We start from the raw sequence: 23163 nt of genomic DNA on the forward strand, positions 1-23163 counted from the left end.
TATAAAAAAATGTACAATTATTAATAAATGAGTCTCCGTAATCATTTATGCAATTCTTCTATAATATTACTGAACAGGAAGCTGTATTGTATTACGCTAATTATTACTCTATTTCTAAATCTATTATCGTCGTTCGTTTATTCTTGTGTTAATTATTCTGAACGCTATTATATGAACGCTAAAATAGCGCGAATAATGACGCGTTAAAGAATACTTAGTTTCTCGAATGTAGATGGCAAAGTTTATCAACTGTCATGTCTACACGAAAAAAAACACCAACCTTGGGTGTGATGCCCTTTTTCTATCTTACACTTACAAAGAACAAATGTCAGTCAGTTTTGAAATCGACGTACAGAATCTTAATGACGTCTCGTCATATTCGACATCGAGCAACGGCGGACTTAGTTAAACCTCTGATCGAGCATCTCAAGTGAAACAGAATATATATACTGTATACTTTAAATAAATTATTTAGTTATGAAATCATTTTACGTACTATTATTGATTATGTAACTTTTAATTCATTTATTAATGGTTATACAATAAAATCAGAAACAAAGATACAAGTGCACTAACAAAATGATTTATGTGAATTCATTATTTATTTTATATGAATTTATTACTGATTTTAAACGTGTTAATAATAGTAAATTTAATCTTGCCGAAAATTTTGGTCGTAATTATTTTGTACATTATTTATTTTATGATCATTAAACAGATGTTTTTCGACGCACAAACTGGTGACGTGCAACTTGTTATTAATTAAACTATGTGTTTAATGTATGAATACAATACATAATTAATAATTTATTTTATTACAATAAAAATATATAATGTATAATCGATAGAAATAATATGATTCTTTTTAACAAGTTAATGCAAAACTGATGTGCATATTTGAATTTTATACTGTGACAGTATTTTTTATAACATAAAATTTGCCAAATTTTTTATAAGAGTATTAGATAAGAAAAACGATAAATAGTATTATTAAATAATAATTATATGGATGTTACTACTTAATATGATGATATTTATGGAGAGAATGGTGAACTGAATACCGGGAAAAAGAAAATGATGAAAGAAGTAGCATCCTACGAAAAACCTGTAGGTGTCATTGGCTTAAAAGGAACTTGAAGAAGTTTAAATTACTGTCAGCTGTGCGATAGCTATTATGTTTTAATGCAATTAACCCACGATAATCTCTGCATTATTACCACATGGCAATATCAAAATGAATTACTCCTAAATCTTCTTCAATGTTTTTTCTTACCATATGGCAACGAATTATCAGTAGCACAATAAGTTTGGTAAAATTTGTCGCATCTATAATATTTAAAAAAAGCTTATCAAAGATATAATATCATTTTTTTACAATTCTTTTTCTGTTTTTCTTTATTCTATAACGTGGAATTTATTTCTATTAATGTATATGCATTAAATATATACATAATTTTTTTCTCATGTAGTGTTAATATGTGTAATCCATTACTATTTTTGTAATTGTTATAGATTTAGGCTTCAAGACAGCATCATGCTGGTACCTCATCTTTTGAAAAGCATTTCTTTCATTATTGTATATTATTTTATATTTACACACTTAGACCTCCCTTGTTAGCTTTTACACTTCAATAAAAATTATTATTATTATTATATAATTAATTAATTTTAAAAAAAATTGTGCATGCGTGAGCGGGACAGGAGACGGGAGCATGCGGTGGGGGAAAGAACGAAAGAGCGGAAACATGCGCGGGAGAAAGACGCAACCAGGGACCGTAGTATGACGAACGCGAGGCAACCGGCGACGATGGTGCGGGCAGTCTGCGCACGGACATCGATCGAGGTTCACGTTCCATCCACTCCCCGAAATTTCCAATTGTTTCTCGAGTCGCGATTACCGATACGTCACGTACAACGAGGAGAAAGATAGAAGAAAGATATAAGGAGGAAGAAAAAAGAGAAATAGAGAGAGAGTAACAGAAAAAGAAAGAAAGGAAGAGTGAGGAAGATAGAGAGAAAGATAGAGAGAGAGAGAGAGAGAGAGAGAGAGAGAGAGAGAGAGAGAGAGAGAGAGAGAGAAAGAGAGAGACATGCCGCGGTATCCTATGCGGCAATCGTGAATTGCGTGCGCCGTGACAGTGCGATGACACCTGTGCCTTTCCGAGAGGAACGAACCGTCAGTACCGCATCTGTGGGGGTGTTTTTCCGCGCTGCACCATAGGAATTTTGTATAGCGACCGGAAGACGTTGGTTCACCACTGTCTTCTTCGCGTCCGGCAGAGGTAAGTGTATTCGACACAACGGTCACATGACGTTTCTGTGAAATAAAAGGGGTTATATTGTGTTGTATTAATTATAATTGATCACTTATTGCTACTTTTTGATTATTTATTTAAACATGGCGCTTAAGCAGCGACAGTAGCGTGTTAATGCAACTCTGGGACTCCCTTCTGTTACCCTAGGTATGATGAACCATTACTGCGGTATTCCCTCGCAGAAATCTAACACAGGCCAGTTTAATGTTAGCCAATTTATTACTGAAAGACAGAAATAAATTATTTATTTGGATTACTAAAGGTACTGAATAACAGTGATTTTAATATTTAAAATGAAAATACATATAATAAGTAATTACTGCTTTCTTTTTTGTATTAGCCGGTATTAGATTCTGTATGAAGTTATAATAGGTTATACACGTGGTACAATCTTTTCAGTTTATTCTTAATGATACAATTGTTAGTAAAAATCCATAATATAGACAAATATTTGTAGCATAACACAATGTTATCGCTGGAATGTTTCCATGTTCGTATCAACAGTTTGAAGTATCGAATCAATTGCCAGCAATTATAGTATTTCTAAATATGTTTTTAAAAAAGACGGACATTCCATAATCTTTTTGTGATTTCTTTAACAAAGTCTTTAAAATAGTAGAGCTTTATAACAACATGAGTTTTGAGTGTGTAAATGTTAATGTCACATCAACTGGTATGTAAATAATATAAGTCTCAGATTAAAGAAAGCATAATTGCCGTAATAATTTGTACATCGTCTTAATAGTGTCGAAATTAAGTACAAAAAAAAAAATAATTACGGATTAACGACGGGTGAATTTTCACGTTATTGTGAAATGTCGCAATTTATCACATCTACCGCAACGCCTTCGTGAAAATAATGACTCCGGAGTGAAACATTTTACCGCAATGGAACGATTATAATTTCAATGTTCTCGCATTTGCAATCTCGAACATGATTGTGAAACATCTACGGCTGCGTTAGCAGTGGCGATATGCGACAGACAATAATGGTTAATTGGTAATAACGTCTGCAATAAGACGAGCACGATCGTGTATCTTCACGCCTCTCCGAGAAGCGCGAGAGAAATGCACAGCGAATAGAATTACACACATATCCTGATAGTTCGAGATAAACAGATCTTATTCCTTTTAAAACATTTATTTGAAAATTATATTTTAAAAAATATTGTCTGTTGAATTAGGTCGAAATATTGAATTGATTTAAAAGTTGGTTTTATTTATTTTATTTTTATACCAAGTGAAAGCAAAGTTAAATATTTTCAAAGCGAATTGCCGCTCTTCTTCTTCAACTGGAAAGATTTATTTTACAAGAGTTGATTAAAGCAATTGACCGAAGGGCGCATCAAAGTTCATATGCTTGTTGTTCTAAATTTCGCCGATAGTTAAGAACGGAGTTTTTGTTCTTTAACCTGTGAGATTTATCTCTATGAAAAATACTTGCGCCTATACTCATCTTTGTGTTTTCAGTTATCCGTAAGTGTCCTTAATGCAATGTAATGTTTCTTATTTTTACCGCGTTACACATTCGGGAAAAACTTTAAACTCGTGTTTAATAAATCACGCGTTCTATATGTTGAACTGGGAATAAAGGTAGAATTATGGAAAGATCGATAGCGACGCATTCATTTTACTGGACTATAAGCGCTCGTATAAATTGCAAAGCACGTGAAAGCGGTCGATTCGCTTTTATACCTATCGCAACGCCATTTCACACGTTCAGTGCATCCTCGTGGCCATATAAACGTCATGTATACGTACTTCTCAGAACGTATAATATTCATTTACTGTAATTTAGCAAGTTTCCGTCGCAATGTAATCGTCCCCGCATACTTTTTTGATAAATTTAGATTTATTATATGTAACACACGCATGTAGTACAAAATCAATATCGCAGACTTTAGCGTAAAATGATTTTCGCTAAATGCAGAAGCTGCCTATACCGGATGCGAATCTGAAATGGGATAAAGAAACGGATAAAGTTACAGCAGATTGGAGCAAAGCGCGCGTATATATACAGGCCCGTTCGACAAAGTGTTCCTTGTTCCAATATAAGCATTATCGTGATTCTCGGTATCGAAATTATGCACGACGTCGTGTAATGTAAAATACGGGTTCGTTAATTTTGCGCTGCAATTATTATTCCGGGCGGGCGATTTAAATACGACCGGGGTGTAAAAATTCAAATTACACGCGAAATCTTGTTATCTTTTCATCTTTAATCCCCATTGACAAGGCAAGCTTAATAGACTCGTGCGCAATAACTTAGTTGACGTACAAGCTGTATCCTCGTGTTTAATATGCAAAAGGTAGCGAATGGTTCCACTTAAATCGTGACGAGTAGCTTTCGCAAGGATTAACGATTACCGTCGCTCTCTAGGAATCGCCGTGGCTGCCCTCCAAAGCGAGCGCCATATTCACGCTGTATCTCTCGTCAACGTTTTTGTAAACGTTATTTTCTTGCGGAAATCTCTGGTGGCCATCTGTCAGAGGCACTCCGCTCCCGTGCGCCTCTGATGCGCTACTCGCTAGGTCGCGATAACCGCGAGTAAACCTGCTCGACGCGTTCTCGAGGTTTTTAATTGCGTTACTCGCGATTTACATTACGATGGAGCAATCTTTCTCGTGGGTTTTAATCGGTTCGAGAAATCCTTGAGGCGTTTAAGTTAACGTGTGCCCTCCCATTAGCCCCAATAAAATTAGGTTTTATAACATCAATGATACGTCGTCCGTTTCAATCTGTTCGTTGAACGAAACGAATCGTATATTTTCATACGGTATAAATACAATGTGAAAATTAAGATATGGGTGTATTTAATGTTGTATGTTTTTGCGATATTATGACACATTATTACATAACGCACATAAATATATATAAATATGAACGCCGCAGAAGCGAATTTAAGATATAATCTTAAATATCATGAATTACAAAAATTACTTGGGATACGCAACTTGGATGGGTAACTTTGCGTTTTAAACTTAATTTACTTAAAATTACCACTTGGTGGCTTCATTCACTTTTACGTAATAGCGTCCAGTTGTGCAACAATTTCTGCAACAATTTATTTTTTTCTTTCCTTTCTTCCCTTTTGCGAACTGCAGTACAGCGTTATCCATCGAGATGGGCGAAGCTGAGTGCATCGAACTCGGCGCATCGAAAGTAAGCGCAACGATAGGTCACTGTTACGTGTGGGATTCATTACAGATTTTTACGAGGGTTACTTTCTTCCACAGGCGAGAGATTTACAACCTTACGCCTCCATTGCGTACTTCTAATCTTACGATTTACGGGTTACGTCATGTACGTTCTCATGCAAAACTTTCCGTACACAGATAATGTCGTTGCGAGAAAAATTGTATAAATAAGCAGTATATCTTTTCTTAATTCCGGGAGTAGTGAAAATGATTAAATGCCATAAATGCGGACGTATTATAAATTCAGCGCACAAATAGAAGTAATAACGTTTTGCGAAACAAATTAATTAACGCTCGCGGTAATGAACTAGAAACTTTAAAATAGAATAAAGTGGTCGCGCAGAAGTAAATGATGTAGGGAAAGTAGCTCGGCTCTAAAACTTAAAAGGCATAAATTTAAACATGAAACACAAACTATAATATATTTTACTTCATATCTTTATTTTGTAGTATGAGAAGAGTAAGTAGGTACATATAGCAGGAATATAATTGCTCTGCTGTAAAAGCAGAGAAAATTAAAATTCATACATCGTTTTAGGTTTGATATATTGTTTATTATTTTACATTCACAGTAAATTAGAGCAAAACAACATTTTTTATCGCTTCAGATTTGACATTTTGCTTTACATTCGACAAAAAAATACTGCCTTTTTTGGATGACGCGAAAACGACAGCTCCGGAAATTCCGGAGTGTGTTGCTGATGACGTCCCGCGATGCATCGCTGCATTGCTGTCGGGCGCGGTGCGTTGTCGAGCAAATAAAAGAGAAGAAAAAAAAACGAGAGGGAACACAAATGCACGGTCGCTCCTATCGTAAATCATCGTCGAAAATACAATAATATGAGAGGGAAGGGATACGCGCTCGCGCCATAAACCAAATCGCATCGGTTGACTCCGCTTGACCTTTGAGTCTGGTTGACCTTCTTAAGGAGCTTTTGTGCGACACATTTTGGTCGCTTTATGCCTTTTTTCGACAGATCCCATCGCGCGGGGCCACCGGTTTGCAATTTTAAATAGATGCGTCTGCCGAGATATCCATTGAGGTTCCGCAGATTTGAGAGATGATAGGCTAGATATGCAGAGCACATCGTCTCGCTGGCCTCGAGGGGCAGATTATTCTGGAATTTTGATATTTGAGGTTGAGACAACAAGGAATTATTATATATATATATATATAAACAAGTTATTAATATACACTTCAATCTATGAAACAATGTTACAAAATCTCAATTAGAAGTGGTACTCTTTTCTTATCAACGCGATGTTTTAAATACCAATGCATTTAATTTACGATTGCGTGTTGCTAATTTTGAGAATTATCTGATACTTAGCTATTACGAAGTTAGTGTTAGAAATTCTCTCTCAGCATTTTACGCTTCGGATAGCCTTGATATGACTACACCAAATAATTATATATGAATAATACGCCTGACTTTTCAAATGCTAGCTTTCGCTTTTGTTCCCGCTCGAAATAGTCCCGCCCTGTGCCGAATCACGCACGCGCGATCATAAATTGATAATATCAGTGAATTAGTTAGCGCGGTCGGGTTAGTTTGCATAGCACAGTGCAGCGCGTAACTGTAGAATGGAATCGCGTTGTACACGCGCATACTTATCAGCTTATTTTGTTATCCTAAGCAGCTATTTAACCAGCGTATCTTGGAACATTAATCCAACTTCCAGAATTACTATCAATATATATTAATATATCATATATTATAATTATAATTATTTATTTTTTGTTTATATCGAGAGATTATTTAGTCCTATAATACAAATGTATATGTTACAGACGTAATCATTTTATTATTTTATAATTAGCATTAAACTTCGATCTATGATAATTAATCATAGTTAAACGAGGAAATACACGAAACGCATGAAAAGCTTTTTCATACAGATTAACAGTTTATCTAATAATTCTGTTATGTCCATTTCTATCAATCTTCGATTAATCTTTGATCTTGATTTAATTTACTTTTCGTCATACTTAGAAGAAAGATAAAAAATAAGTTAAAGCGAGGTTAAAGTTAATCTTTATTGATAAAAATGTACAAGAGTCGCTCACTGCACTTGTCACAGCGTCAGAAACGACCAACGTGCAATCGTTTTCGCGTGCGTCACTCAATCTAAACAAAATCTCCGTCCACTCTGCACTCGCTATTGTTGTGTAAGAGGAATTTCATTCTGCCTAAATGCATCTCGGGACCACCCGAGTGACCCGAGTAGGGCGGCCCACGGCGAGATCTCATCAACTTTCGTTCCCTATTATAGTCGTTTCAAGCGTGACACTTGGACAATAAACGCCTCCGCGACGATGTAACGTCGCACCTGTCCATAATCGATGGAAGTACAACGGAATGCATCCGCATTTTGTTTATGCATCTGTTTACCTGTACGGTAACAATTTTCAACTCAAAAGCGTAAGTCGAGAATTTTATTTTCATCGCCTCTCGTCGCTATACCTCCTCCCTCTTCCACACCACGGTCTTGACCGTTCTCGTGCTGCAGTTATCAGATCGTGCTGCACATATTGGGATACTTTCTCGGGGCCCGTCTCGCGTCTCTCAACATTCATGCCATGCCGCGTCGCACCAAGCGCCTGAAACGCAGTGAAAGTATTCGGAATTCTTGCGGTCAGTTTGACTCGCGAGCTCGCCACCGAGGAAACTTACGCAATCCGTAGAGTAACAGGTGTATTGCATGTGCAATAACGTGTCTGGAAGGATTCAGAGGTCGTTTGTACTCATAGGCGGAACGGACACACTACTACTGCTACGTGATGCGAGACATCTTAGAAATGAGAGTTACAAAGCGCGATTGATAAATTATTTCGTCGTAAACACCAATGTCGTTAATTGAATATTCGCGTCAAAGCGCGCGATCATCCGTGAAATTCACCTCCAGGGAAACACGACATTTGCCATCGCACTGCAATCGAGAGTTAACGTTACAGTTGGTGCATCGCGACAATGACACCGTCGCTCGCAAAAAAAAAAAAAAAAAATTGCGCGGATAAAAATCTTTTCGGGCTGGTTCTCAGCGATTTCACGATTTCACGACTTCGCGAAGACGCAAGCTGAAGCTCATTCTTACGAGATTGCTCGGATATAAATATATCGCGCGGCCTCCTACCGTATGGTGCAGATAAAGCTGGTTTTGCGTTTCTTTGATTTTACCTGAGTCGTAAATCAACTGCAAACTTGTTGCGACATTCAATCTGTAGCAACTATATACTGGTATTTTTCCAAGGAACACACACCGAGTCAAGAGAAATTCAAAATGATTTTATTTTGACGCCTGAAAGTCAAAATAATTATATTTTTCATTACAAAATTTTATTTTGATTTCTTTTTTTTGTTAGCTTCTTTTTGTATGTTCCTTGGGATATTGTCGTTGTGTAAATATTATATATTATAAAAAAACTGCGCACGACGACATCTTAACAATACTAAACTGTCGTTAAATTAAAGATCGGGTGCAAGGTTAGTTGCAATGTAAGGAGAACAAGTTCAAATAGTGTCAATTTGACGTATATTGATCGATTATTGATGAATTTAAGTCCACTTTGACATGATTTAGTCAATATGATATTATTTTGACTTTCTTCTTGTCTCCTGGGTAAGGGTTACCATATTTGAATTACTAGAGGAAAAAGAGAAAAGACATTATATATACTTTAAAAAGTAAATGATCTGAGGATAGAAGGAGGGAGTACACTCTAAAAAATAGCGGTGTGAACAGACATTATGCGGTGTCTATATAATTTTTACCGTGTTAATTTAACACCAACACGGTAAGAATTATATAGACACAACACGGATGTTAAATCTACACCCCAAAGGTGTTAAAATTCCGACATTTTCTTAGAATGTATGATTTTTTAATATTATAAATTTGGATATATTTAAAGAAATAAAGTTTCTGAAATATAATTTTATACAGTTTATAAGTTTTTTTAATGACTAGAAGTTTTACGACGTCGAAAAGAGTACGGCTGGGTGATCTTAATCGCAAGTCGGTCGCAAACTCGTTGCGATAGCCAATCTGAAGCGTCAATGGTGCTATTAACGCTCCAGATTGATTGCCGCAACAAGCTCGCGCTCTCGGCTTGCGACTAACGTATAGAACCAGCTTAAGGAGACGAAACGGGATTAGTTTTTCTGCGGGTTCAGAAAACCAGCAAGGTTAAACGTGGCGCGCGATCCGAAGAGTCGGAGGAGACACGAAAAGGATACTTCGCTGATCCACCGGATGCACGCGATCATTGCGGCGCGCGGCTCGTTCGACATGCATCGAGCATGTACCCGATTCTGTTTTCGCTGCAGAGCGAAGCGAGAAAGCTTGCGTTTTCAAGCGAGACGAGAGCGCAAGGTTAATCCAGTCGCTCGTTCGATGCTAATCGCGCTGCCCTCTTTAATCGTTTGAAAATCGACGTCGCAGGTGTAAAATTCAACCAGAATCGACTGTACACCTTGAGATTTTCTCTTCGCAAGAAAACTTTTAAGAAATTCCAGATTTTCTTATCTCAAATGTCATGTAATTAAATGTGTTTTAACCGCTTCGCTATGCAGTACGTGTGACACGTTAATATTGATAAACAGATAGTATCTCGTTTATTGTTATCTGGAATATCCGGCTTGTTATATTCGAATCATCTATAATTCAAGGAAAACATATAAAAAATCAAAATAATTTCATCTTAATGTTTAACGTCAGTATAAACTTGACAAACTTTACAATAAAGAATCATCATTTTTGCTTTTCAAGTCGAAATAAAATCATTTCAACTTCCCTCGGACTTGGCGTGCTTCTTATTGAGAACATTTATACACAAATTACGATTATTACGTGAGAGTGAGAAGCACTAATCTTTTTTTATACGTTGCTTCGCGAAGGTGCTGGTTGCGTTACTATTAAGGCGTAACTTTATACACGAAGCCAAGAAAATGTCGGTTGATCCTGTTCACTCGCTCCGGCAGAATTTTTCAGCTTATAAATAAATAATAGGATTTAGCCAATGAGAGGCGAGAGGCGGCCGAACGTCATTGAAACGGAGTTCCGTGCATCGACCTCTTGTCGTTATCCGAGCGCGAGCGCTTATAATCGCCGCGACGTAACTAAACGTAATTAAACACAGCGCACGTAGAACTGGATATATACGAACCAGCTTAGAATTATATATTATCGCCCGATGCACGGCCATACGTAACTGCAGTACGCTCTCAGGTGCAAAACGCTCCAGTTGCAAAATGTTGTTTGGAATACCTGTACATTAAATCATCATTCCCGCTAATAACATACAGTAATGCACCATTAAATTACCGATAACACTCGCGGTAATTCTAATTTGCGATAATTACGAACAGTTTTTACAGTACCATCGCACGTGGACTATGCCTATATATATAAAAGCCTGTTTTCCTTAAACGCGCAGCGTTTCGCGTGCCGCGCGCGGCTGAATTATTAACGGAGATTAACGGACGGTTACTCCAGGTCGAAATTGTCGTGTCAACCGTGCGGTTAATTATCCGCTAATCCTACATTCCTATAACGGGTTCCCCACGTTTACGCGCCGTAATAGACGCGGATTTGCGTTTACGTTGTTGTATTATGTCATTATCGCGTGCGTTTGCCGCGCGTATCGCACTTTTCTATACCCCGGAGTCTCCCGGCCGGCCGTCATCGGCTCGCTCACCGAACGTATACGGATCGCTTTTTCAGATCGGGACGGGGTCAGGATTCGGCGGTGCGACAACGCACGCGAGTGAAAACCTCGAAATAGCCGCCGCGGGGTAGAAACTTCGGGTTATAGTTAGCTCCTCTTATAGTTAGCCGCTGACTAGCGCGCTGCAGAATGCGAAACGAGTATGCTTCTTTCCTCTTTCCTTCTACCTGCGAGCTCATTTCAACGCACGCGTGCGCGTTTCCATTCCTTCCTCCTCCTAATTCTCGCTTCTAGACCTCGCCGATTTTTTTCTTCCTCTTTTTTTCTTTTTGCTATTTTCTTTCCTTCTCTCTCCTCTAGTCGTTGCAAGTGTTCATCTTCCTCTCTCTCTCTCTCTCTCTCTCTCTCTCTCTCTCTCTCTCTCTCTCTCTGTCGATCCGAACTCGCGCAGTAACGGAATCTCGCGCGATGGGGTGGAAGGGATAAAATGAAAAGGAAACGAGAAAAGGGGGTGGGAGTGCGGAAGGGGAAGGAAAGAGCAAATCTACATGCTGCGCGGATGTACTCTCGATGCGACGGATATCCATCTAGAATACGGCCGGCCCGTCGCGCGGATGCTGGAAAGTGGACCGCGCATCCTACTGCCGCGGGCACCATTTACGAAGCATCGTTTATTTACATAAATAGATGACCATTTATACGTCCGTCCGCTAAATATTATATTCGCCTCATTGGCTGCCACGTTAGTTAAATATAATTCGCTTCGGGTGAGGTGTTTTCCCGTCGACATGACTAATACGCCTTCGTATCAGCTACTGCAACGGACATCATGATATTCCAGCTTATTAATTACGTTCTCATTAGAAATAAATGATTGCTAAAGTTTATTAGGGTTGCCGTTAAAAGCACGGCAAATTTATTAAAGATGAAGAAGGATGAGTTCATAGCTAATAAATCTTTGCTTTGCTTTACAGCTGTTTAATGAAATTAATTAATTAATTTAATTTAACACATGAATTTAATATAATAATTTAATATAATGTGCAGCACAGTAAAAAATATAATATATTATAATATAATACATATATATGTCATGTAATCATCTTGAAAATATCGCAGGAATGATAATATTGCAAATTGACATCTCAACAATCTCCACGTAGCTCCATCTCGAATCAATAATTCTCTCCATCTCTCGCTTGCGAGTTTCGAGAAATATATTCCAAGTATTACAAGGGTGATTAATCAAGCAGCGTTACATAGAGGTATTTAAATTGATTAGCCAGAAATACGCGAGAAATAAATCCGTCCCATTCTTTTCGTTTTCGTCATTACTTTATCGTCGTCGTAAATCGTGGCGAGAAGATATCAGCGTGACACGTACTAAAAGGTTTGTACACCTCCTAAGTACTCCTTTTACTCGGGGCCCAAATTATAACCAGATCGAACTATCGCATTTATCATGCCCGACAGAGACATAAATTTAATCAACGTCGTACCTTTAACACCTCTGTGATGCGTTAAAGCACACGCTGTATCTATTCGCGTTGACGTTTGACACAGGTACTCGGGTATTTAACTAATTGTAGGTATCGATATTCTATGCGAGTATTATTATATAAAAAATTATCAGTTAAAAAATTAAAAAATAATAAACCTCCCAGGTCAAGGCCATTATCAGTTAATATCGAACAAAAAATAATTTTCATGTTAAGATTATAAATAATATTAGAGATTATAAATAAAGATTATAAATAGAGATTATAAATAGAGATTATAAATAGAGATTATAAATAAAGATTATAAATAAAATTCAGTTCAACGAAAAAAAGTATTTATCACAAAATAGAAAGGTTTTAGTGTCTAATAATATTGTTGTGTAAATTTTACAATTTTTAGTTCAAGCAAACTGCGCGTCGATTGTTTATTAATAATTATAAATTTTCGAACACAATTCTAAATTGAAACTGGAGTGCATGGTATTATAAATTAACAAATAATTTAATATTTATGATACTAATGAACATCTTTAAAATATTTTAGAGGATTATTTGTGTTAAAATGATAAATGCATATGAATAAATAAAAAACTATTTTATATCATTGATATTTGGAAAAATTAATCGAGTGCTTTGTATAATAAAAATTATATTTGCTTCATAGAAAATTATTCCATACAGACAATTTTGATCACGTATTTTCGACCAAAGCAGATCTTAAACATTTCATATGATACATATCTCTAATTCTGCAAAAATCGCAAGTTGAAATCTTTTTTTAATCTTGGAATCACAAAAATCATAAATAGTAATAAGGAGTAATATAACGTGACATATTAAATTGCCATACAATTTACTAATATCTATTAATATTAAGCATTTTGTAAGAATATTAATAATTTGATATTAATGAGAATTTTAAGACTGCGAATAATTTTTGAAACAAAAATCCTTTCCCGGATGCATATTTTAGTAATTTTCAATCCCGGTGTAAAAAAACAGACGGAAATCAACCGGAACCAACAGTATCATACTTTACTCTCGGCCGAGGATGAGCAATCAAGCAGTGAACATCTGGCATTATTTTTCACGCTGTCACTATCGCAGCTTCCGGCCATTTTATACCTACCTATCTGCCTGCAGTTCGCTTTTATGAATTAGCCGCGTCTGCTTTCCTCGATCGTTCCGAGCGCGAATCAACTCTTTCGTCGCGCTCGTTCTTCGTGCTTCTTACCTCTCCGATCCCAGGGTGTACCTCGATAGAAGCGCTGCACTTTTACGCTTACCGGGATTCAAGTTCGCGCGCGCGCGCCTTCAAGTATAAAACCGGCTGGTATAAGCAGCTTGGTGTTGCACCTACACGTATCGCCGTGCGCGGCTAAATGAATTCAGACGGTTATAGCTACTGGATACGGAGATTACGCCGAAGGTAATCCCGATCGTATTCTGCAGGAAAAGCCGGCCTTCGACTCTCCGCATCCTTTTTTTTTTTCCTCGATTTTCCCTCCTCCCTTCGTCGCTATCGTCGCGCTAGCCCCTGCAGGCCAGCCCTCGTCCTGCCTTCCCTTCCTCTCGTACTCTTACTCCTTTCCTCTTCCTTCTCTCTCCTTCTTTCTTCCTTCTCCCTTCCCCTCGCTATAACCATAAGAGCGAACGGAGGAAGCGACCGATTAAGTTTTTGTTCGTTCGAGAATTAGAGGTCGAGCGAAGCTGATGTCGAGACGGCGAGAGCGAGGCGAAAGAAAGAGGAAAACGAGCGAGAAGAGGAGAGGAGGAGCGATCTGCTCCAAGAAGGAACGTATACGCGAACCGTCGAATGGGCCGATTCTGAGTTGCTCTCGATTCCTCTCTCTATAATGTTAAGGATCGTCACGGATTCGGGAGAGTCTCCTCGCTTCACGGGACACGAGACCTTTGTCTTCTTTCCCACGGCAAATCTTTACTTTTCCGCTGGCGACGCGTCTTGATGTTCGGCGCCGTTCCCTGCGTTCCCTAAAACGCGATCGAATGACGACGTCATCGATACAACGAAACCAATACGAGGAACATCTTCTTTGAAACTAACGTCAGGACAGAATTTGCGATATCACGCAAACCGGCTATACGAATAACTGTTTTGCGCTAATCATCACGTGGATACTGAATCTGCTAGTGAAGTACTTAGTCCGATCGGTTGCAAAACGGTTCGCAAAGTAATAATACGTTCTTGCGCACAGATTATTTTCCTTGACATAATTTTTCGCGTTATCCGTCATTTGCGAAAGGCCTAATTTATTCATCGACACACGGCAGCCATATAATTTGTATTTAAGTATAGATTATATATTAACCGACGAGGAAATATTTACTCCGCGACACTTTATTATAGCGACATTACTTTTTATGAACTTTTCAGTATGCAATCCTTCGTCAGTATAGAGATCGGAATTGAATTACGCGCTCTTGACATATCGGTAGGGTTCGATTGGAAACTTTTACGTACTGTTTTACGTACGTATTGTTTCGTTCTTTATTTTATTATGAATATCCGCCTCTGCTGGAACACAATACAACCTTCCCTCTCCCAAGTCTTTCTCTCACGTTCTTCCTCTGTCTTCTCCTTGTCTTCCATTCATCACACATGCAGGGGGTGAACCATATAATTTAACCACCTTGAATATTTCCGTTGTTAGCGGACCGATGCAAATTTTTGTCGTTCTGAATAATCTGATCCACATGTGCGCTGACAATAATATAGCAAGACGCATCTTTTTTTCGATGATCGCACAAAAAAAAATTACCTTTGACTTTTCTCAAAGGAATATATTCTAGTCTTTTATTACATAGAGCGCGAAAAAGTAGCCTATTTTGGGAAATTTAAAAAAAAACGCGTTCTGAATGAGTCGAAAAGTATATTATAAATTTGAAAAAATATATTTAACGCTTTAAATATAATTATTAATTAGAATATAAAGAACAAAGATCTCTAATTAAAACAATATCCAGGTCATACAACAGATTCTTTTTTTACTTGAAATGCTTATACTTTTCACTCTTTTTCAGTCTACACTTGATAATAGTTACCTTTGAGTACATTGATACAGGGTATTAAACACTATATACAATTGTAAAATATCTATATCTCTATTATTTTATCAAACAATCTTTTTATAAATGATGATTAAGTAATGATTCTTATATCTAATAATCTTTTAGAAACTTTGAGACCTCTTAATTGTTAAAAACATGTAAAAAAAGTCGATTTTTTTCAAATTCTAGGTCAATATTCATAGTCTTTATTTTATATAAGACCGTCTTAAGTCCTAATATCTTAAGATGCTTATATGGTTCTCTGATTGATTCATGACATCTTAAGATGGCCCTATAAATATAAAAAAGATCTCTCTCTCTCTCTCTCTCTCTGATTATGAATACCACTCCTAGATCAGACGATCGTATCAGTCCACTAGCAACAAATACGTATTCAAAATGTGGTCAAGTCAATTTTGTCTTGAATATCAGGCGAGATATACGGTATAGCGTCCCAGCGCTAATTACTTACGCTCGTTACTTCCATATCATTGAATTTAAAAAATGATAGATCTTTTCTTCGAAACAAAGGACAAGCTGTTTTACTCGGACAAAATGTTCCGAAGGTCGTGCGTGTCGGAAATGTTCACTGCGGCAGCGGCGCGGCTGCCAGTGGATCTACATTCTTGTTCATGCGAGAGCCGCAGGTAATAGCGCGCGCAGGATGCAGGGGCGTGTACGCATAAATAAGGCAACATGCGTTTCCACACATCTTATATACCTGATCTTTCGTCAAACACGCGTTCCACCTGCTGACCCCCACGCGCAGGGTCAACCGGCACGCGCCGGTATATCTACCACGGGGTGATATATCCTTTGCTCGTTGTATCGTTATCCGTTGGAATTGCTTTTGCGCAACATCGTCCCTGCATACCGCTTGCGTATCCAGTTCTCGTTTCTTACATCGATGCGTATATTGATATCGATTATCATTACTGCGGTGAGATGTTCCAATGCGCCGTCTATAATGAACGGAGTAAAAAATAAGTGTGTACCTAAGAAATTGCCCAATCACAGTCAAATGTGAGAGGAGTAATCGACTGTGATTGATCAATTTCTTACTCTTACTTCTTACTCCGTGTATATTGCAGAGACGATGGATAAAGCTCATCGCACGTCTCGAGAGAGACCGAAGAGAATCCGAGGAGCGCACAAAGAGGTCGACAGAAAATCAGAATGACTTTAATTTGATTCTTGTGACGTCAATAAACAAATTTTGTAACGAGAAAGAAAAAAAATCATTATTTTGATTTTCTTTCGACTCGACGTCTTCCCGAGGAGAACATTCGTTTTCGACTATTTTCCGAGATTAACAAGGTGTGTTTTTAGATGGAGCACGGTGGAGCAGCGGATAACGTCGGCCAATAAAACTTATCGGTATTAAAGGTATATATATATATATATAAAAAGATGCGTGCTCATGCATCTTTCACTATTACACGCACGCATGCGCGTTTACATCACGGGAACAGAAAAGCTTATTTTACGCGCGTATATATATGTATGTATACGTGTAGATATATGCCTAGTTTTTCCTCACGCACCGCGTACACTCCATCCAGATGAATGATGCAGCGCGTTCCTCGCGCCGTTGCACAAAGGATTCGGTCCGCACTGTCTTTGATTCACCTGATTTTGCATCCTCTCGCAATCGCGCATTCATATACACACGTAAGAAGCCTCCTCGAAGTGTTTGCGGCATGATGCAGCCTTACGCGGTACACTGGCGGATTAGAGGGAACAGTTACAACGACTGTTGCGATCTAGTGTACCTCGATAAGCCTCGATAATGGTCAACTTTGGATAAGAAATGCCGTCTCGTATCATCATTTCCATTCAGAGACAATTTCTCTATCGGGCTGCATCCTGCATATGAGTGGTTACAGAATGTATCGTGTCATCTTCACCGCGATCACGCGCCAATTATTTCATCGTTATATCGCTATAAATTAGTAACTCATCTTTTATTTCAATAAACAAATCCTATAAGAAAAATTTAAAACCCTATTTTGTGCAGAGGACTGTATAATCGTGCACGTATTATAAAAGAAACGTATTCCTGTGTGTTTCATATCAATATGCAAATTTGTGCCCTTTTTTATGAATAATTTATTATTTAATTTAATAATGAATTATTATTTTTAATGAAAAACAGATTAAAGAATAGAAAGTGAATGTGATAAAATTTTAATTTATTTTCCATGCATATGAATTATTGTAATATCATTACGCTTATAAAATAAGATTTAAGGGTGTTCGTATATATCGCTAATCCTTATCAGTAATCTTATATAATCGTTGTTATCATCATAAATTAGAAACTCGCGCGACTCGATGTTTTAACTTGTTGATTACTGTGTGACGTTACGATGCAATAATAGTAGATTAATGTTGAACTTGCAGCCCAATGTACATTTCGGAATTTAATATTTTGCCGACGATGCGGTATGTGCGCCGAGAAAAAGAATTGCATCACCACAGAAACATAGTCCTGGCATTATCAAACTGGTTTCGCGAAAAGGATGCAAAATTTCTGGCGTATTAAATTTTGTACGATCTCTTTGGAAAGCGTTCCATTTTCGAATGGTGTTAACCATCAGTGTCGACGCTTTCCCTTGTCTATAGTGTGAAATTAAGTACGTTTAAAATTTACTTATTTTATTTTATATGAATTTAATGATATAATGAATCTAATCTTCATTGATTTTCTCTCTCTCTCTCCCTATCTATTTATAGTATCAGTCATAAAAGAGAAATGTTACACGCAAGAAATTTGACTATTTCGGACGCAACTTTCTCGGACTTCACTTTTGCCTGCATACAGCCTCAGATAAGAAGAACCGAGTCCGATATCCCCTCGTCATAGATCACACGGTTATTTTTAGGTGGAATATTAATTGCAAATTTTTGAAGCAGCTGTATATCCGCGGAAAAGGAAGAGGTCCCGCCACGCGATGCGGGCACAAACGTACACCGTGTACGATGAGTGAATGCATAATGGTGAATCATATCTTCACCGAAGAAACTAGATCATTAAGCCATGCAACCTTGGGTTTCTTGCCAAGTTCAGTGCACTGTCCGGTCGACTACGCTGAATATACCTATCCCGGCAGTATTTGCTTCTCTCGCGTCTCTCCTTCCAAGGTCTAGTCGCGTCTTTCCCTCTTCTTCTTTCTCTTTCGCGCGATGTTTCGCTTTTCTCTCTTCGCATCTTCCTCCCGGTTTCCCTTCCGCGGCATACATGCGTGAGTGCGTACACGCGCGTATAGATACACGAAGAAGACTGAAGCCTCTCTATGCCCGTCCCTCTCTCTCTCTCTCTCTCTCTCTCTCTCTCTCTCTTTCTTTTCCTCTTTTCCTCCACGGTGTGACCGCTGCGCGTTTTTCTACGCGCCACCATCGCCGGCCGTCCCGAGATACGAGGAGCCATCTAAGCTTATCCTAGTTTTTGCCTAGGCCTAACCAAGTCGCAACGAGAAAGTCTAGCCTGCTGTTGTATTTCAAGCCATCTAAGGCGTCGGACTACCCTTCCACCTTATACGATTATATCCACCGCGCTGTGCTGCACTGCGCGAATCCAGATGCGGCGAGCTGTAAGTAGAGAAGGATGAGGAGACGGAAGGGCCTTCGCTTCTCGGACGGTGATAATGACGTGAAATACGCCTTTATCTTCTATCGTAAATACTTCATTGTTTGTATTTCTTACTCAGTACCCAGGCTATCTAGCTTGTTCAGCAACAGCAGGTGCAGGAGAGGAAAAACGCTATTAAATTGACACGAGAGATCCTATTCGCAGGAAGTATTTGAAAAATAAATTCAACGTCGGAGTAATATATTTAATGAAACGTTGACTATTTTATTTTCACTGTACTTTTGTATTTATCGAAAAAAAAACTCAAATTAAAAAAAATTTTTTTAATTTCTGGTTTTATTTAAAGATTTCATGATCGAAAGGATTATTACATACTTTCATCTCTCTCTATGACTTCGTAACATTTATAAAAATCGTTGAAGAAGAATCCGTTGAGTTCCGAAATATTTGATATTTTTTTTATTTTTATGTTGTATTAACATTGTAAACTAGAAATTCATTTTATATAAAAAAATCTTATTACCGCTCGATTTAGATCGTTTTTTCTTTATACTTTGCATTGCAAAAAACGAACGAAATCTATTAATTATTACACTACTATAATGTGATTCAAATGTATTTATAAGGAAAAGAAAAAGACCTTTCGAACATGGACGTTAAAGATAGTAATGACGTACGCCATTATTTTCTATTGTAAATCTTTGATGGGGGCTTTTCTCTTTGAAAGCGGGGTCATCTAACCGCAACTATCTGGTGGTAGCGTTATAAAGAAGAAGAGAAAGAAGCTATCCCTCCCCCTCCCCCAGTTAAGAGAACTGTCATACTTTTACGATACTTTTGTGAAATTTTATGTATTTACATACTTCAGAAGCTCTTTGAACCGTGGATTCAAAGCTCTTTTACGACGAATCAGTTTCTCGTCTATTATATCATGCTTGCTGAACGCCCCTTTCTTTATCCCATTATTTTTAAAATCCTATATATCCGTAATAAAATTTTTGAGAAATAAAAATAAACTTCTTTCGTTAAATGAATTAACGTTCTGAAAAGCACACGTATCTACACGTGAGTCAGAAGAGGCGATAGCGGATAGAAGGGTCTTCCGGACAGGAAGTACGCGTCGGGCATTCTGTATCAGAGATATATAAAACACGGCAATAAACCCAATTATCAACGTCTTAATGAAACACGAAGTTCCAGCTTCAACAAGACCAGGAAGTTTCTTGTTTTTCGTGGCTCGCTGCAAATTCTCTCCCTCTCTCTCACCGTTGATTTTACAGTGGAAAGCGGAACTGCAAGCATTGTGGCATAAAGTTTATCGCCCGCTGAGCAAGCTTCTTAACAAAACTAAACTTACGTCGAATATAATTTTCTGCATCTTTTTTAAAAACCACCACGCTCTTCAAAACAAGTAAGGTAACAAGGCTTTAATAGTTACGAAAATTACGTCGCGCGTGAAACGGTACGGTATTACGACACGCGAGCTACTATTACGCGAAATCTTCCAAATACCTACTTCCAACGTTTTATGACAGTATAAAAAGGGGTATAAATGTGGAAAGCGTAACGGGCATGTTATTAGTATTTTAATCTTCTTCACATGAGTATCTTTGGTTGCGGGAATGTGTAAGTTGTATTATATATTAAGTAATATTCCAGACATTTTTGCGCTTGCATGAGCACGCATAGATGTCTTTAGAACCGCGTGTCTCTCGAGCAAACGTTATGACAAATATTGCTCATTTGTTACAACAATGACGTAACTCAAATTTGTCACTTTTTAGTTGATTCATTGATTGCAAAAAAGAATGGAGAAGCATAAGGAAAATTAAGAATATATATACTCTTAAAAAACATCCTTTCATTTCTCTGCAATTAATTAGACAATTCAAATTATTATGCCAAAATTGATTGCATTTTAAGATGAATATTTTAATGATTCCCAACGTTCAACTCATTACTCAAATCGTTCTGAAAATCTTTGCATTTGAGTGTCGTTGTAGCAAATAAGCGACACATCTCTCTTACCAATCATTCTTTTTCTTTTTTTAATATCCGTATATTTCACTGACAGAGATAAAATTACATTAAAAAGTAAAATTACTTCCGTTGTTATTATGTTCTACTAAAAATAATTGAAATAAGATTGCGTTACTTTTTCTACTGTGAAGACCTACTTTACGCTAAGAACACGAGATCTTCGTGTAAAAAGAATAATACATATAGAAAATAATAATAACAAAAATAAATAGTATACGTATATATTCTGTTCACATGTATATTTATCGAAACTATTTCTTTTAAACTTCTATCACGCCGATATAGAAATAAGGAACAGCAAAGTGCTCGAGCCAAGATAGCCGATACTTATTATCGAAGTACGAGGCCTCTTCGAAAAACGAATATAAGCCCTCGTAACGTCACCCTTATGCTGCGCAACATCCGATATCCTTCCGTCGGCCTCTCGTTACTCGCATGGACAATGTAATACAATACCTGCGATGTAGCAGGCGTGCTTAAATGAAGCGATCCTCCCTGGCGATCAGCGCGTGTGCGTTCAATGCGCATGTATATACAATCCACGGATAATCAATCCCTAAATGCGTCGAATGTAAAAAAGCTCGGGAGGGCCAATTTCCATCGAAAATAGAAATCGAAAATAGAAAGGCACACGTTCCTCTTAAAGTGTATAAGGAGAATGCATCGTCATTTCGACGCTCGCGGCATTTCGCGCGATTATATAGCTTCCGACTCGATGCTGACTCGCGAATAAAAAGCCACGGAAGCAGAAGTCATAACGGAGCATGAAACACAGACGTGGCGTAGTTGTACATAACGGGCATGCATATAAGTCAGCAATAGGACATAAACTCCCCGTGCACAATTGCAAAAATATAACTCTCTAGAAATAGAGGAGAAAGAGAAAGAGGAGCCGTGTGAATAATGTACTGTCGATAACACCTCTTCACGGCTGTTTATTAGAAACGGAAGGATTATTATGCCGGATAGAGGAAATAAGGGCTAAAGTTAGTGGCATTCTATTACCAATTAGTCGCACGTTTAACGTAGCAGATATCCGCGATAATAAATCTTAATATCCAATCATTAAGTTGCATTCTTTGCAATTATTATTATTATTACAGCTTGTACGGTAGCATGGCACGTTGTTATATGCATACACTGTAAAAAATAAAATGTTAATTTTAACTCAAAGACGTTGAATGGATTTTTTGAGACATGCAGAAATGTTAAAATTAACATTTTTGTGTTAATGTTAACATTTTTGCATGTCTCAGAAAATTCACTCAACATCTTTGAGTTAAAATTAACATTTTATTTTTTACAGTGTATAATATATACCTATACATATATATATATATATAATAAGTATTCACATCACACACATTTTTTTATACGTTTTATATGTAAAACCTTTCCTCAATTCACCATTCGTTGCGAAATTTTCGTTGCATTAATATCACTTGATAAAACAAATTCTCAGCTTTAAAAATCTGTTTTTCTAATTGCAAAATGATAATTTTTAACGGAGTTATGAGCAATCAAAATCAGAATATATACTCCTTTACTTAACTTGCGATTAACCCAAAAAAAAAATCGAGAGAAAGAACATTAAAAAGCGATTTTGTACAGAAAGCTTCAAGCTTTCACACTAGATAGTCGAAAATTCTCGTAAATTTTTGTTGACCACGTGAAAGACCCACGAAGTAAAAAGAAATTTTTTTATCTTTTTCAGCTCGCAGTTTTTTATATGTAAAAATTACTAAACTGACAGAAACTCAAAAAATATAGTAACCTTTCGCG

At 37.4% G+C, this 23163-nt stretch overlaps 1 protein-coding gene across 1 annotated transcript in view; it reads left to right on the plus strand.

Moving 5' to 3' along the window:
* Window positions 1-2049: 2049 nt before the first annotated feature.
* LOC108773727 (uncharacterized) overlaps window positions 2050-23163 on the plus strand; it is a 31605-nt gene continuing 10491 nt past the window's right edge. The window contains exon 1 of the mRNA XM_018539638.1: window positions 2050-2282. The gene's annotated coding sequence lies outside the window, so the exon portion shown is untranslated. The remainder of the gene's footprint in view (window positions 2283-23163) is intronic.

Source organism: Cyphomyrmex costatus, unplaced genomic scaffold (genome assembly GCF_001594065.2).
Source record: "Cyphomyrmex costatus isolate MS0001 unplaced genomic scaffold, Ccosl1.0 scaffold219, whole genome shotgun sequence".
NCBI lineage: Eukaryota > Metazoa > Arthropoda > Insecta > Hymenoptera > Formicidae > Cyphomyrmex > Cyphomyrmex costatus.